Raw genomic sequence first — 15,605 nt, 5'->3', positions numbered from 1 at the left:
CTTTTTTGCCTTTTGAAGGGATTCACCTTCTTCTTGGAAACGACCTTGCTGGGGACAAGGTCATTACTAATCCACTTGTGACTGATAATCCTAGTTTAGATCAGGATCCAGAGCCAATTGAACAAGAGATACCCGATTTATTTCCTTCATGTGCTATTACTCGAGCCATGTCAAAGAAAACTTCCGAGAATCAAAATACTCTCAAAATAATGTCACAGATGTTGACTTAAATGACACCTTTCTCAGTCAGGTGTTTGACACGGATCATTCCGTTATCCCTCGTGGATTTGAAACTTCCAGTAAAACTTCTGCTGACCAAAGTCAGACATTTTCTAGATCAAATCTCATTGCAGAACAACACAAGGACCCAGATATTTTGTCTTTGTTTGACAGGGTAGATGATGAAGGTAAAACTTCAGATAGCTCTGTTTCCTATTATACAAAATCTGGTATTCTCATGCGTAAATGGAGACCTCCAGATGTTTTGGTTGATGACGACTGGGCTATAAAACATCAAATTGTGGTTCCAAAGCCCTACCGTGCTGAAATATTGCGCCTGGCCCATGAAACGCCCTGGGCTGGTCATTTGGGAGTAAGGAAAACTTATCACAAAATTCTCAGTCACTTTTATTGGCCTAATCTCAGGCAGGATGTAGCACATTTCTGTAAAACTTGTCACACATGTCAAATGGTAGGAAAGCCAAATCAGACCATTCCAAAGGCCCCTTTACAGCCAATTCCTGCGTTTCAAGAACCATTTAGTAGGATTCTAATAGACTGTGTTGGGCCCCTACCAAAACAAGATCAGAAATGAGTACATGCTGACAATAATGTGTACATCAACTCGGTTCCCCGAAGCCATACCACTGAGAAATATAAAGACAAAGACTATAGTGAGAGCTTTAGTCAGATTTTTCACTTTATTTGGCCTCCCTAAATGTGTCCAGTCCGATCAAGGCTCCAACTTTATGTCTGGTATTTTTCAACAAGTAATGGATCAGCTAGGCATTAAACAGTATAGGTCCTCCGCCTATCATCCAGAAAGTCAGGGTGCTCTTGAGCGATTTCATCAAACTTTGAAAACATGATTAGGACCTACTGTTTTGACACAGAGAAGCAGTGGGATGAAGGAATTCATTTTCTGCTCTTTGCTGTTAGAGAGTCAATTCAAGAGTCTCTTGGTTTTAGCCCATTTGAGCTTGTATTTGGACATACAGTCCGTGGCCCACTCAAGCTCGTAAACAGAAATTCCTATCAGACGATGATGATTGTCTGAATATTTTGCAATATGTGTCAGATTTTCGTACAAAACTCTCTAAAGCATGTGAATTAGCCAGAGAAAATCTTGAGTCATCTCAGCAGTCAATGAAAACCAAATATGATAAAAGCACCTCAAAACGGAAGTTTGAACCAGGTCAAAAAGTTCTTGTTCTACTTCCAATTCCTGGCAAACCACTCCATGCTCGTTACTTTGGGCCATACCTAATTGATAAGAAATTGAGTGATTTAAATTACATCATAATAACACCTGACAGGCGAAAACAAAAACAGCTATGTCACATAAATATGCTTAAGCCATATTTTGATAGGGATAATCCTACTATAACTCAGCCTGTCAGTGCAGTCAGTTCAAACCATTATGAAGATAGTGATACTGAAACTGACTGAGTGAAAATACTCTAAACTCAAAGCTGGGCTCGGTCAAGCTTCAGAACTCAGAAATCCTGGAGAAGCTGGAGTCTACAAAGTTGGCACACCTCCAGCCAGAACAACAACAACAGGTGAAAGAACTGCTCCATGAATATAAACACCTGTTTCAAGATGTTCCAACGAGGACAAACGTCATCTATCACGACGTTGATGTTGGGGACAGTAAGCCTGTAAAACAACATCCATACAGACTGAATCCAACAAAAGCGAAATATCTCCAGGAAGAAGTCAAATACCTGCTGGACAATGACTTTATTGAACCCAGTAAAAGTAACTGGAGTTCGCCGTGCATACTTGTTCCCAAATCAGACCACAGTTATCGTATGTGCACGGACTTTAGGAAGGTCAACACTTTAACAAAGACAGACACTTTCCCAATCCCGAGGATTGATGACTGCATCGACCGAGTGGGAAAAGCCAAGTATGTGACAAAATTTGACCTACTGAAGGGATTTTGGCAAGTCCCTCTGACGGATCGTGCTCGTGAAATATCCGCCTTTGTTACACCAGACGGATTGTTCCAGTACAAGGTGATGCCATTCGAATGAAGAACTCCCCGGCAACGTTCCAACGGATGATCAACGACGTCATATCCGGGCTAGACGGGTGTGCAGCCTATGTTGACGACGTCGTCCTGTATAGTGACACCTGGGAGGAACACATCAAGCTCATGCGGAAGTTCTTTGAGAGACTGAGTAAAGCAATGTTGACTGTCAACCTTGCCAAATCTGAGTTTGGTTGGGCGAGGGTAACTTACCTCGGACATACTGTAGGACAGGGTGAGGTAAAACCTGTTGATGCCAAAATCAGTGCCATTTCAAGTTTTCCCATACCAAACTGCAAACGACAACTGATGCGCTTTCTTGGTATGGCTGGTTACTACAGAAAATTCTGTCCAAATTTCTCCACAATTACTGAGCCTTTGACTAACTTACTTAAAAAGAAAGTAAAGTTTGTTTGGTCAGAGCAATGCCAACAGGCATTTGACACACTTAAAGCCATACTGCAAAGTGCCCCAGTGTTGTCTGCACCAGATTTCACTTTGCCATTCAAATTAGCTGTGGATGCTAGTGATACGGCTGCTGGTGCTGTTTTATTGCAAGAGGATAGTCATGGTGTAGATCATCCTGTTTGCTATTTTTCACGCAATTTAACAAATCCCAGAGAAACTACTCCACAATTGAAAAAGAGTGTTTATCTTTGATATTAGCTTTACAGCATTTTGAAGTTTATGTTACTTCTTCAAATCAGCCAATAGTGGTTTATATTGATCACAACCCTCTTGTTTTTCTGCAGAAATTTAAAGGCAAAAATCAGAGATTGCTAAGGTGGAGTTTAATGTTACAGGAGTTTAATCTTGACATTACACATATCAAAGGCAGAGACAATTTAATTGCAGACTGTCTCTCTCGTATTTAGAGTTTATTGTTGTTCACTTTCAAGAAATTTTATTGTTGTTCACTTTCAAGGAATTTTACTTTAGAGTAAAACAAAATTTGAGTACTTAAATCCTTTTCAAGATTACATTTGTAAAAGAAAGATTTTTCTTTGAAAATTTTCTTTTTTGAAGAGGGGGTGTGTTATGTAGGTCATTTACCCCACACTCATCATGACCAGAGTTCAATTAGTCTAGAACATTCTCAAGGTCACTGCCCTTAATGACCTCACAACCTTGAATTCAATTAGTCATGTTTGGAATGTTCTGGAAAGTTGATTAGTTGTGTAAGAGAGATAATTTTAGAACAGTAATTAGCATGTCAATAAAAGTTCTAGATTGTTCTTATATGCCTTTATAAAAGGGACGTGCACAGCTTCCAGTCAGACTTTTGGGATCGTGTCTCTTGTGTGTTACTAAACTCCAGCAGTAGTCATTCTCAAGACTTTTCAAGACCTTCACTGTCAACGCTGGATTTATACTGTGGACTTTGTGCAGCTTCAAGCCTGCAAGCCAAAGGACTGTTCATTCATCCGACTGACTGTTACAACTCTGAGACTGGAGCTTTGCCGTCCCAGCTGAGATAAGTAGTCTGTACACTTTTAAAGCTTGTACTCTGTCCCTAACTTAGCAATTAGTTTTGTTTTCGTAATAAATTTTGTTTAAACGGAAACTGCTGAGTTCACCCTTTTGTTCGTTTTCTCTGCACTTACATTAACAAAGTCACAGATTATATTACATCCTTGCTGTGTTCGTCTATTATAATGAGCTGCGTACATTACTTGAAGCAATGTCTCTGCCGACAGGGTGTCGCAGGAAGGTCGCATTTCATTGTTGCATGAAATGGCTAAGAATGTTTTAAGATTGTTTTTTTTTCTTCGCTTAGTTTTGTCTACACTTTTCAATATGCCGTTTGTTAGACAGGCCCAATGTTGCAAATTTTGAGACGTGTTTACCCATAAAGTGACCTTACAGGGATCGCACTTTTACTGAGAATGTGAGGGAATATCAGGAACTTCCCCCTGATTTTTTGTTTGTCTTACTTTTTACCAATCGACATTATAAAAAGGCTCGATAAGTGGAAACAGTTGAAATAGACACAATATGACATCAAAACAGGTCCAATGATAAGTATCACTCAGTGTACATAAATGCTAAATCACAAGGTTCAAGAAATAAACAGAAATCACCAATTGGATAGTGTAGTAATGTTGATTCAATCTGCAAATTTAAGCTCATATGATGTTTTATTTGTGCAATACACCTGTTTTTATGGGTAATTTACAATATTGCAACTTTCAGATATAGGGCACCTCACATATTTCCTAAATTTGAAAAATTATGAGATCCAGTTAGCCCAAATTAGTTCCGATCGTGTTAATAACAATAGGGTCATCTCGAACCACTGCTTAGAAGTGGTTCTGGGTATCCGAAATGGGTAAGCGTATATAATCTGATTAAAGCCAGATGGCAAGGATGTAGAGATGACGGCGTCTCCACCTTTGCATGTTCTTTGCCTTTCTAGTTAGTTGATAGTCGCCTCACTAATAGTTGATGGCAACAAGTAGCTATTATATCAAATTGGCAGACGTTTGTCAAATATGCAAATCACCAGTTACCTCATGTAAAAACGCAGATATTGTTCTCTTTTACTATATCACCGTCTCATCACCACCATCATCATCATCATCATAATACATACCGAGTTTCATCAAATTAGGTTGAATCTTTCTGGTAATGCGCCAAATTTGAAAAGTTATACAAATTGGTAATTAGCCGATGTAAAAGCTTATACTAAAAGACCTAAATTCCTATTAAATCATAGTATCTTCAATTAACATTAGCTAATTACTAATACACATTTTAACGAACTTCCCTCATTCGGGATACATACCTGGAATAGTTCTATTGAAAACACGTGTTGCGTACATTAATAATCATACTAGCTTTTCCATATCGGCTTATTACTAATTTACAAGTTGAACACACTTTATCTATTAGGGGAATAAAACCGGAAGGACCTTGCCAAAGCTGATGAAATGTTCTATCTATATTGCTGATATTTAATGATATAACAGTAATAGAACACATTAGAATTATCACGTCAGCTAGTAAGTAATTTGCATGTTCAATATTTTCCCAATTTGGATGGATGGATGGATGGATGGAAGAAATAAATGAATGATGGATGATGGAGAAAGAAAGAAAGAGAAGAAAGAAAGAAAGAAAGAAAGAAGCTGTCAGGTCTTTGACCCCATCACAGTTTTTATTTTTTGGCTCTCGCGATAGGTTAAAGGAGATGAGAGGCAGGTTTCCCCTCTTCTTTTGAGGTTACTTTGACTGGTCCACTTGTCGCCTGGCTTTTCTCAGGCATACGAGGTATAGCTCCTGGCACGTGAGGTTTGCAAACGACATCTAGTATTAAAAGAGGTATGGCAGTTGGTTGAAATATGCATACATGCAATACGCGACAGTCTGCTGAAGTTTATTCCTTCAATTTACTCTATTTTGATATTACATGTAATATGCCCACAGACTTGGGTCAAGTGTTGGGGTCTCTCGTGTTGACTTATCTTGTTGGCTTGCTGAAAGAACTCGGGATCTTTTACAAAATATTGAGTACACGAGACGTTAGATCTTTAGAAGTTAAAAATTCATTTTGGGAGCGCTACACAATCATCTTGACGCATTTCCGCTTTAACGCGTGTGAACGTGTGTCAACGAGCTCATAACCTACCTACAATTTATGACCCGCCTGTGCGGGACGTATGAGCCAAAACTGGCATACGTAGGAAAGTTTTGTGTATACACAAAATACCAGCGTGCCTCAGCGTGCTCTTAACTTATACAAACTTACCCATAACGTATTCGACGTACGCCCAGCGTATTCGCCAAATTTTTCATACGTTGGCAATCGTCAAGATGTGAGAAGGCCGTTATGAATACCCTATGTATACGCCTAAAATTGAAAAATACATAGTTAACCAGCGTTTTAGAGAAATTTTGATACGTCGGCATACCCTGGCTAGATCGTCAAGATGTGACAGGGACCTTACACAGAGACTTTATTTAATTCTAGAATGTCCATAAAGCTTAACTACCTTCATTTTCCTCAATTCAAACACATGTTGTTTTCGCCAGCGTTCTCAAAACAAGCTTGTAAAACACAATAAGGGTCTTTGTGTCTGCTTTGTGCACAGATCGACTTATAATTGAGATCATGTACTCTGATCAATACTATTGGTTTCAATAAACACTCTGATGCATTATCCTGTGTTTGAAATATTGAGAATATCTTGGAGAACTAAGCTACCTTCATAACACTTTCGATTCCGTAATTACACCGGTTAAGAAACATTAGAGACATGAGTGACAGAATGTCCCCCTCTAGTGACCCCACAGCTCATTAAACATCTAGCGATTTCTAATTTTGCCCCAAAATCACTGTCATAACAAGTACCATGCAATAAGTTCGTAGAAATGTTCAGAACAATAAGGGACTGGTCAGTTTCTTCGGCGGGGGGGGGGGACGGTGGATTCATTTGGGGGGTCACCCTGTTTTTGTCTTTGGTGATGGGGGGTTTCAACATGTTTTTGAAATGCCCAATAGGGGGGTCAGTCTGTCAGTGTGTTTATTAATTTCGACATGGCCCATACTTGCGAAAAATGCCTTGCCACAAATTTCATCATTCAGTTGCACTTTTTTCGGCGCGTCCTTCGGGCGCGTAACTTTAATAATGATAAGACATATTTTTCAGAGCCCCGTCCTAGTGCAAAACTTTAATATATCAGACAAATATATATCTAAGATACCTGTATGTTTAAAAGTTTTCAGCGTGCCCTTCGGGCACATTTCTTTAAAATATCAAACAATATTTTTCAGCATGCCTTTCAGCTGCATGACTTTCATATATCAGATATGTATATATATCAGAGATATCTGGATGTTTAATATTTTTCAGCGTGCCCTTCGGGTGCAGTAAATCAATATATCAAAGATATATGCCAGATATATCTTGATGTCTGTAAATTGAAAAGTCTGTTTTGCAAAGTGTACTAATCATTATGAAATCTACAGTTCATATGAAAAGCATTACAAGTTCCTGATACTTTTCTGTTTTCTCTATGAGAATTCAGTAATCAAAATTTAGAATTAACACTTTTAAGTTCCTATCTTACGACTGACATGACAACAATTTCATTAAAACACAGAATGACCAAATGTTTAAATTATACCCCAAAAATTATATATGTATATATATGTATATATATATATATATATATATATATATATATGTGTGTGTGTGTGTGTGTCTGTGTGTGTGTGTATATATATATATATATATATATATATATATATATATATATATATATATATATATATATATATATATATACACACACACACTGAATTATTCAATTTATATTCCACCTTTTGTTTTACCTTTGTCGCGCACGGGGGGGGGGGGTTCACCCTGTTTTCGAAAGTCGGAATAGGGGGTCAGCCATTTTTGACGTCTGCAAAAAATAATCCACCGCCCCCCTCCCCAAGGCCGAAGAAACTGACCAGTCCATAAGGTACTTTTGTTTGCCGCAATGTAAGAGTCTATCACTCTAATGGCTTTTTCTATTTTCTCTTCTCTCCATGGCAACTTCTATTGAATTGTTCATTGGCGTCATAATTCAGTCTGCATCTTGAGACATCGACAAGATTCATAAAGTAGTCTATTGAGTCCTCAAGGGTTTGCCACTGTCAAGGTCACGGTGAAAATAAGGTAATAATATGTGGCATTATTCACTTGAGAAATCGCAAATTCCAGGCAATTTATCAGTTACTTTGTAAACATTTAGACACAATTACATCAGTAAACACAATCTGCAAACGAGTCAAGTTCCATGGCTTTGAGACGTAGGTGCACTGACTGCTACTAGCGCCCTCAAGCACGTGTCAAGCTGTTGTATGTGCAATGACTGCTGTGGACAGGTGCTCCTAGCGCCCTCAAGCTCGTGTCAAGTTGTTGTCGCCTTCGACTCTGAACATATACAGTTAATTTCGCTTCTACTGTCAATGCACTAAATTGTCTCGTTATACGAAAAACTGTAACCGACATAGCTGAGACGGTTATTTACGGCACAGACAAACACAGACAGACTTGTAACGGGTATTGTGTAAGGCGTGAAGCGGTTATGTAACCCATCCATGTTCGCCTCGCCTCAGGTTGCTCTCGCCTCTCTTTTCCGAAGAGTGCCGACCATGCATCCTTCGGTAATTTTCGGATTTTCGCCAATTGTTAAGCAAAAGTATGTTCGGCAAAGTTTGTGTTGTTGTTGTCGTGTGGCGCTGAGCGGAATTGACGTGCTGGCGAAAAGGGGAGTGTTTTTAGCTTCAGGAAAGTGAGTTTTACCGTTTTAAAAATTCCTCTCATATTTTTATGAATATATAATGAGTGTGTTTAAACCAAACTTGAAAGTCTTTTATCGATACTGTCTGGTTTTACTCAATGGTTTGCGGTCAGTCATACCGTCTTTTACACGTGCGTCAAGGAAGGACATGTTTATGAAACTGCTGGTGTGTTATGTTTGATTGGCGTGAAGCAGTGTTTCTGGCCTGAGAGCTCACAAAGTAACTATGGTTGCTACGCGACTGGCAGTACGATGCCATCTCGTCGTATTTTTCGCATAATCTCGTGCAATTATCAACCACAAACAAAGCCTCCAAAAAGTTTAACACCTTTGAAGCTCATTTTAATATGAAAAGCCAATAGTCTACCGAGACGACCATGGAACGAAAGGCATGCCGCGTTACAAGTCTGGCTATATTTGTCTGTGTTTACGGACAGCGCCCTCAGGTACTTTTCACATTGTCCAGTAGCTGTCGATATGTTATCGAGTACATGACATGTAAGTCACGTTTAGAAATTCAACAACTTGTGTAGAGGAAATACGTCCACGATTTCACACTCCTCCTGGAAACAACACTTTTGCCATGAAATCTGTGCACATATATCGTCGCTTGTTTATCACGTCTAATTCATGGACACTGTATATACCCGTTTATTTTCAAAGAAGTCCGTAAGAACATTTCTCGCGATAATCTACAAGCATAACCGAAAGCTTCTAAAGGACTCAGGCAAATTGTTCTTGAAATCATTTAATTCATTCTGGTATTGAATTTACTTTAAATGTGAGACATCTTGGTCTAAAAGACTGACGGTTAGTTTGCATCTGACAAGAAAACATAGCTCATTTGATCTCGACCCTGTAAAATGACCGTGACAATTTCCGCGTTCAATGTTTAATTTTCCCTCATCCTATTCCAGCATCCACGGTTCTGTTGCCAATTCAACATCTATAATCTCTGCATTCGTTGTAAAAAACCAGTCAAAGGAAGCAATAGCGTGATGTCTGCCGGTGCCTCCTTCAAATCAACTTGAAATCTCTTCATAGCGGCTATTCATGCAAAATATGGTGACTAAATACTAAAGGCTAGTGCTCATGGCAAAACATGCGTAGGTACCGTGTACATATAAACGCCTAACCCTTGAATCCATATATTGCGCATCTGCATCTCAGAATAGCAATTAAGCTTACCAATGAGGCTGTTACTTCAAATGATGTTGTCATGACTACAAAGGGACATGCGTGGACAGCTGCGCTCAATCCAATTTGCAGCCAATCTAGGCGAAATCCGACGTTTATTAATTTATCGTTAAACATCTTATCGAAAATTGTCTATTGCAAAGCTCGCATGGGCCAATCAATTCTTTGAATTGCCGGGTCAAGTGTATTATCGGCAGCCGCATAGGTTGTCTCTCAGATATGAGTTCTGTGGGTATAGGGTCTCCTAGGATTGGACGATTGAATGGAAAACTGGCATTCGGTGGTTAGAGTCACTTCAGAGCCATCGCTACGGCTTCTATTACCGATACAGGGACTTTCGAGATTAATTAATCTTGAAGATCAAACTGTGTTGGGTAGATAAAAAAAAGGCACAGTGCATTAATTGAAATCCTCTTGGATATGCATGTGTTATACATTTTTTAACCGTTGAGTGTCATTTAACCAAGGGTGTCAGCGTTTCCTTACACGGTATACATGGTTTCTGAAACTCAAAACGTCGACATCTTTGACCAACGTGAAAAAGAAGGTAACACTATACATTTCAAAATGTAATAGCAATTCTATGGGCGACGGGGCAAAGTTACGTGGCGAAATAGACAGCGTATCAGAAAGGAATACTTTTTACACGCGTGTTGGCTGGGCTTGCACATGCACCAATCTTAGAGATATGTTTACGGAAGAACCCTTTAAGATTTTTGCAACGTAAATGATCATTCTTAAAGGTGAAATGAAAGGAAAAAAAATCCAAAAAATTACCCTGGTCTATGTATTAAGTTTGTACAAGAAGATTTGAGACAAAAAAGTTCAAAGAAAACGTCTAAAAAACAGCATTTCGTTTCGCCAAAACTCTCGATCTCCAAGACTTACCCAGAATTAGTTTGCCAATCGATTTCTCAAATTTGCTACCAGAGGGCGTTTAGTGACGTCATGTGAGTCAAACATTATGTCGCTCAGTGATGCGAGAACGGTTCAGACTATTCAGACCTCGAAGACTTAGCCAGAGAACAACGTTATTCTGGCCTAATACTCTCAATATTTCATTCTTTTCTATTAATTCAATAGCATGAAAGACCAGGTTTGAAAATAAAAAGCGCAAAACTCTGTAAATGACTCTGTACACACGCGCACACGATCAAAATTACAAAATACCATTCGCTATTGTGTCGAGGCTACAACACTCCGCACTAGCGCTACTCCTGGTACATTATGCTGGAAAATCTTTACTACCAGCGATGCCGGCTGATGATCGACACGGCCGAAGTATTCCAACCCCGTTCCCGGTAAGGAGACTGCATTCGCGGATGCAGGAACTTCTTGACTCCCTGAACTAAGACATCAATGTCATTAATCATCCACGGGATGTTGGTGATACTCCCGGGTGATACTTCGCCTGATACTGAAGCAGTATACTGATCATTAGATGATCAAAAACCAAACGGTCCTTTTCAGGGCCACAACATTCAAAAAAAGAGATCATCCGTTTAATAACATTAAGATTATCACTGACACTCACAGAAAACTGTACTTGTTCATTTGTCCTACACACAGTACATGCAAGCGTTCTCAAAAATTGGCGCATTCATGTCACACATTTAGCTACTTTTTGCGGTCAGTGTTCTAAACCGCAGCATGCTGTGCTGCGACGTTGAAGTGGCGACGATGCCAAACGAGCCGAATTTTACACGATTGTGGGGCTCTAAACTTATTAATATTTTCATCACTTTGTGTTTGAAAACATAATGGTCTAAACCACTGAAAATATGAAAAATACAATCATTATTTCTGTCACAGGAAGGACTGTCTTTTCGTACAATTCACTTGACTGTAAACAAACAACTTGCAGTTCTAAATGCTATAAAACATGACTGAGGTAGTATTTTTTTCGCCTACATTTCAATTTTACTTTAAAATTATGACTGATTTTGCCGCCCCCCCCCGGCCGTAAAAGCTGAACGGTCCCTAACAGTTACCATGGATTTTTGAATTCTGGCATATGAGAACAGTCAAATATTAGAGAAAAAAGATGGGGTCACCATTCTTGATCTTATACAAATGTACGCTGAAAAGTCAGTTTTTTTTCTAAAATCACTTAAAATCAATATAAGAAACCATTCATTTCAAGTTCATGCAGTGAATGAAATTTTCACATCTCATTGTACCAATAACACAAAAGTAAAACTTTGAACAGTAAAGACTCTAATTTAAATGAAAAAATGTGTGACTAAATGGAATCATTTATTTATTATCAAATTTGCCATTATTACATCCAAAATTTCTGAGATCAAAACATTTATTTCATGGAATATTTTAACTTTCAATATATGTCAATTTTGTAAAACATTTATAAGTGGCATCTAAGTTATATATGTCGCGTACTTTGAAAAAAAAATTCGGTAGTTCACTGTGCTCATTTTTTAACAATTTGGTTAAACGTAGCTAGGAATACACAATTTTCATACTCTCTCATGATTGCCATTTTGTGTGCTTTTCAGCTTGCGCCATTGAACTGGCCAGAGTCGGCTTACACTGAGAAATCCAAAAAGTCCACTGATGCATTTAAAAATGAACCAATTTAAGAACTTGCCCTAGGTATATGGCTCTACAACCTGCTCATAAGAGGTAGTTTTGAACATCTGCGTGCAGAACGACACATGTTTGTTTTTACTCTGCGTGCATTCCTAATACATATGCGGCTATATGGTAATTTGGAGGGGGGACTTGAAAATTTTTGAGGGTATTGAGGGGGACTTGAAAATTTTGAGGGTAATGAGGGGGATCTGAAAAAAATAAGATTTCAATCGCGATTCCTGCAGCCCCCCCCCGTTTTTTTTGAACGCGGCCTAACGTTCTCGGCCAGTCTTACAACGTATCCAGGAGTATGAAGAAGAGCCAATCAAATTTTTCGCCGTTCAAAATGTTCAACACGTGAGGGCACTAACCGGTGACCCGCCGCTTATTCATTGACGTCACGTGCAAATTCGCATACGATGCATAAATATCATGCATGGCATAGCACGAAAGTTCTTTGCAACCTCATATCTGAAAGCATAGGGTTGATTCTCTCTAGAAAAACAAGTAAACACGTCGTCATAGTTCAGTTATAGGGTTAGCAGACTGTTTCCGATAGACACCTTTCAATTTCTCAAAACTGATATAAACGTTGTCCGATGTTCTAGACTGTCACGTCGACTGCTCTTACGAAAGCTATTTTAAGGGGTAGGTTTGTCGACTAGCCGGCGGCCGTCGAACTACCTATTTCGACCTCGGTCTAATGTGCTTTCGCATGTGCAAAATACGAAGTTTATCAAGGTCCAGTACAAGTAATTCCGAAGGATAATCACTGTCTATACGTCAGTCCCAGGCGGCAGCAGAGCCTTCGCCCGCGAGCTGAGATTTGTACCAAATCAAACAGGCATAGAGTGACGGCCTGAACCACTACACTTGTGCAACAGAGAGAGAGATGAACTACCTGCTACATCAGTTCTCGACTCCTCAGGGCTAGACAGGGAGACGTCTTCAACCCACAAACATGTGCACCATACCCCAGACTTCGCTTGAGGCACAACACAGCGCACATCGCGTGACAGGATGCGGGCAGGGTCGGCGTTTGGTGTAGCGTCTCTGAAACAGTCATTTGCACCGTTAGGCTTCGAGACTGCAACGGAAACACATTCCTACAAACCTTGAGGTGAAACCACACAAATCTCTTTCTGAATATCTCATTAAAGCATTCATTTGTGTGCCTGACCCACCACAGCGTTGTCAGAAATATCCTCTCTGCGCACAACAGGGAAACGATCGATCGACATCAAATGCTTCCCTTTGAGGGCGGACACCTTATTCCTATAACAGATACACTGTGGGTGAAGGAAGATTACGGTTTCATGTAACATTCGCATATTCTCAGCAATTTCTGGCACCTATGGTGATGTAGTCATCCTTCAAACTTTTGGAATCATTGGAGTTGAATTATTTACGCCGAACGAGAACAAGATAACAACAGTTGTCATCTTGAAGATGGAATTATACTTAGGAATTGCCTTATTTATTTCGCTGTGCACGATGTTGCCACATTACGGTAAGATACTATTCTTTCGGTATATTGCTCCGGTACCCAATTTTATTGAATGCGCGACTTAGAATGTATAGTACCATTCGGTTTCGGGTTCAATGACCATGACAGATGCTATAGATGGATAAAACTTAATGGCTGAGAAGGAAACATAGTACACACGACACATTACCCTAAGGAATCACTTGAAGACACAATGTTATCATCGGGTAGACTTTCAAAGGAAAGGAATCATACCGAGACAATTCGAAGAATCTTCAACGGATATTTTCTAAAAAGTATTTTGTTCTAAGATTGATGATCAACTTTGGTTAGGCAACAATCATGTACCAATAAAGCGGCTTCGAATATTCATTTGGTATAAAATTTTGATGGCAGACAAACACATCAGTAAGAATCATTTAGTACCTGCTTGTATGTACGGTGTTTTCCCAATGTATGCACGTACGCGTAAATACGTACACTCGAATACGTCTAGTACATGTACGTACGTATCTGCCTGCTTGCATGCATGCATGCACGCATGCATGCATGTATGCATGCATGTATGTATGTATGTATGTATGTATGTATGTATGTATGTATGTATGTATGTATGTATGTATGTATGTATGTATGTATGTATGTATGTATGTATGTATGTATGTATGTATGTATGTATGTATGTATGTATGTATGTATGTATGTATGTATGTATGTATGTATGTATGTATGTATGTATGTATGTATGTATGTTTTTAACCGAAGAGACTTTGCTTCGAGGTGCTATACAGTCTTTCGACATTGAACCAAATATGTGAAGGATAAAACTGAAAGTAACAAGTAAAGGATAGCGTCCTAAGGGATTTCGCATCCTTTCAAAAAATAATTGACTTGTTTGTACAGAACCTTCCCCCGAGACTTACCCTTATGGCAGTAAATGTGACAGACTTTAAAAAGTCAAAGAATGAACAACATGCACGGTCATGAGCATATGCTGCATTAAACGGAAATGTAAAATGATTCCACTGTTTGCGGTAATGAAGCGGATTTCTTTTGAAATCTTTACAGCCAGCTGAATCATGTTGCACACCATTGTGGTCGATGTCAGTCAGTAATTATGAAATCGCAGATCTGAAAAAGTGGCGAGTCGATTTACAAATGAGGTCATGGATTTATGGCGCCGTCGCTTCACAACGTTTCCTTGGCTTCTACAAATAATCGCAAACACTAGTTTACAAAAACTATGCGCATGACGTCTCGATCAACACTGATTTCACGAAACGTTTTGAAAGGCAGTCTGTACGATGGCGCAAACCTGTGTAGTTCCCCAACCGATGTAGAAAATACCTTTCAAACATTGCGTATGGTACTGGGACATGGAAATCCCCGTTGATATTGATTTTGATTTTCGTAAACTACCTCTCCGTATTTGAATTGATTTCAACTTCGGCGCCTCACGGTGCGCTGCACATTTGCATATCAAAGTTTTGGTACACCATTTCAATTACATAAAGTGTATACCTAATAAACTTATCAACTGGCGGATTTTATCTCGGATATTATCCACTGCGAACAAACTGTGCCCGTAGAATGTCAAGGGTAACAACGTAGTTGGAAGTTAGAAGAACTTTTCGTACACATATGTATGAAATTGATCGAATATTCTTCCGAGAGGAGAGTAAAAGTTTGACTTTTCGGTCACCCCCTCAAATTGTAACTTTCCAATTATTGATCGCTTTCTGGTGATAACAGTAGAAGTGCCTAATCGCTATATAGGCTGCCTGG

This window comes from Ptychodera flava, chromosome 16 (assembly GCF_041260155.1).
Source record: "Ptychodera flava strain L36383 chromosome 16, AS_Pfla_20210202, whole genome shotgun sequence".
Taxonomy (NCBI): Eukaryota; Metazoa; Hemichordata; class Enteropneusta; family Ptychoderidae; genus Ptychodera; species Ptychodera flava.
Note: the sequence above shows the minus strand (reverse complement) of the source record.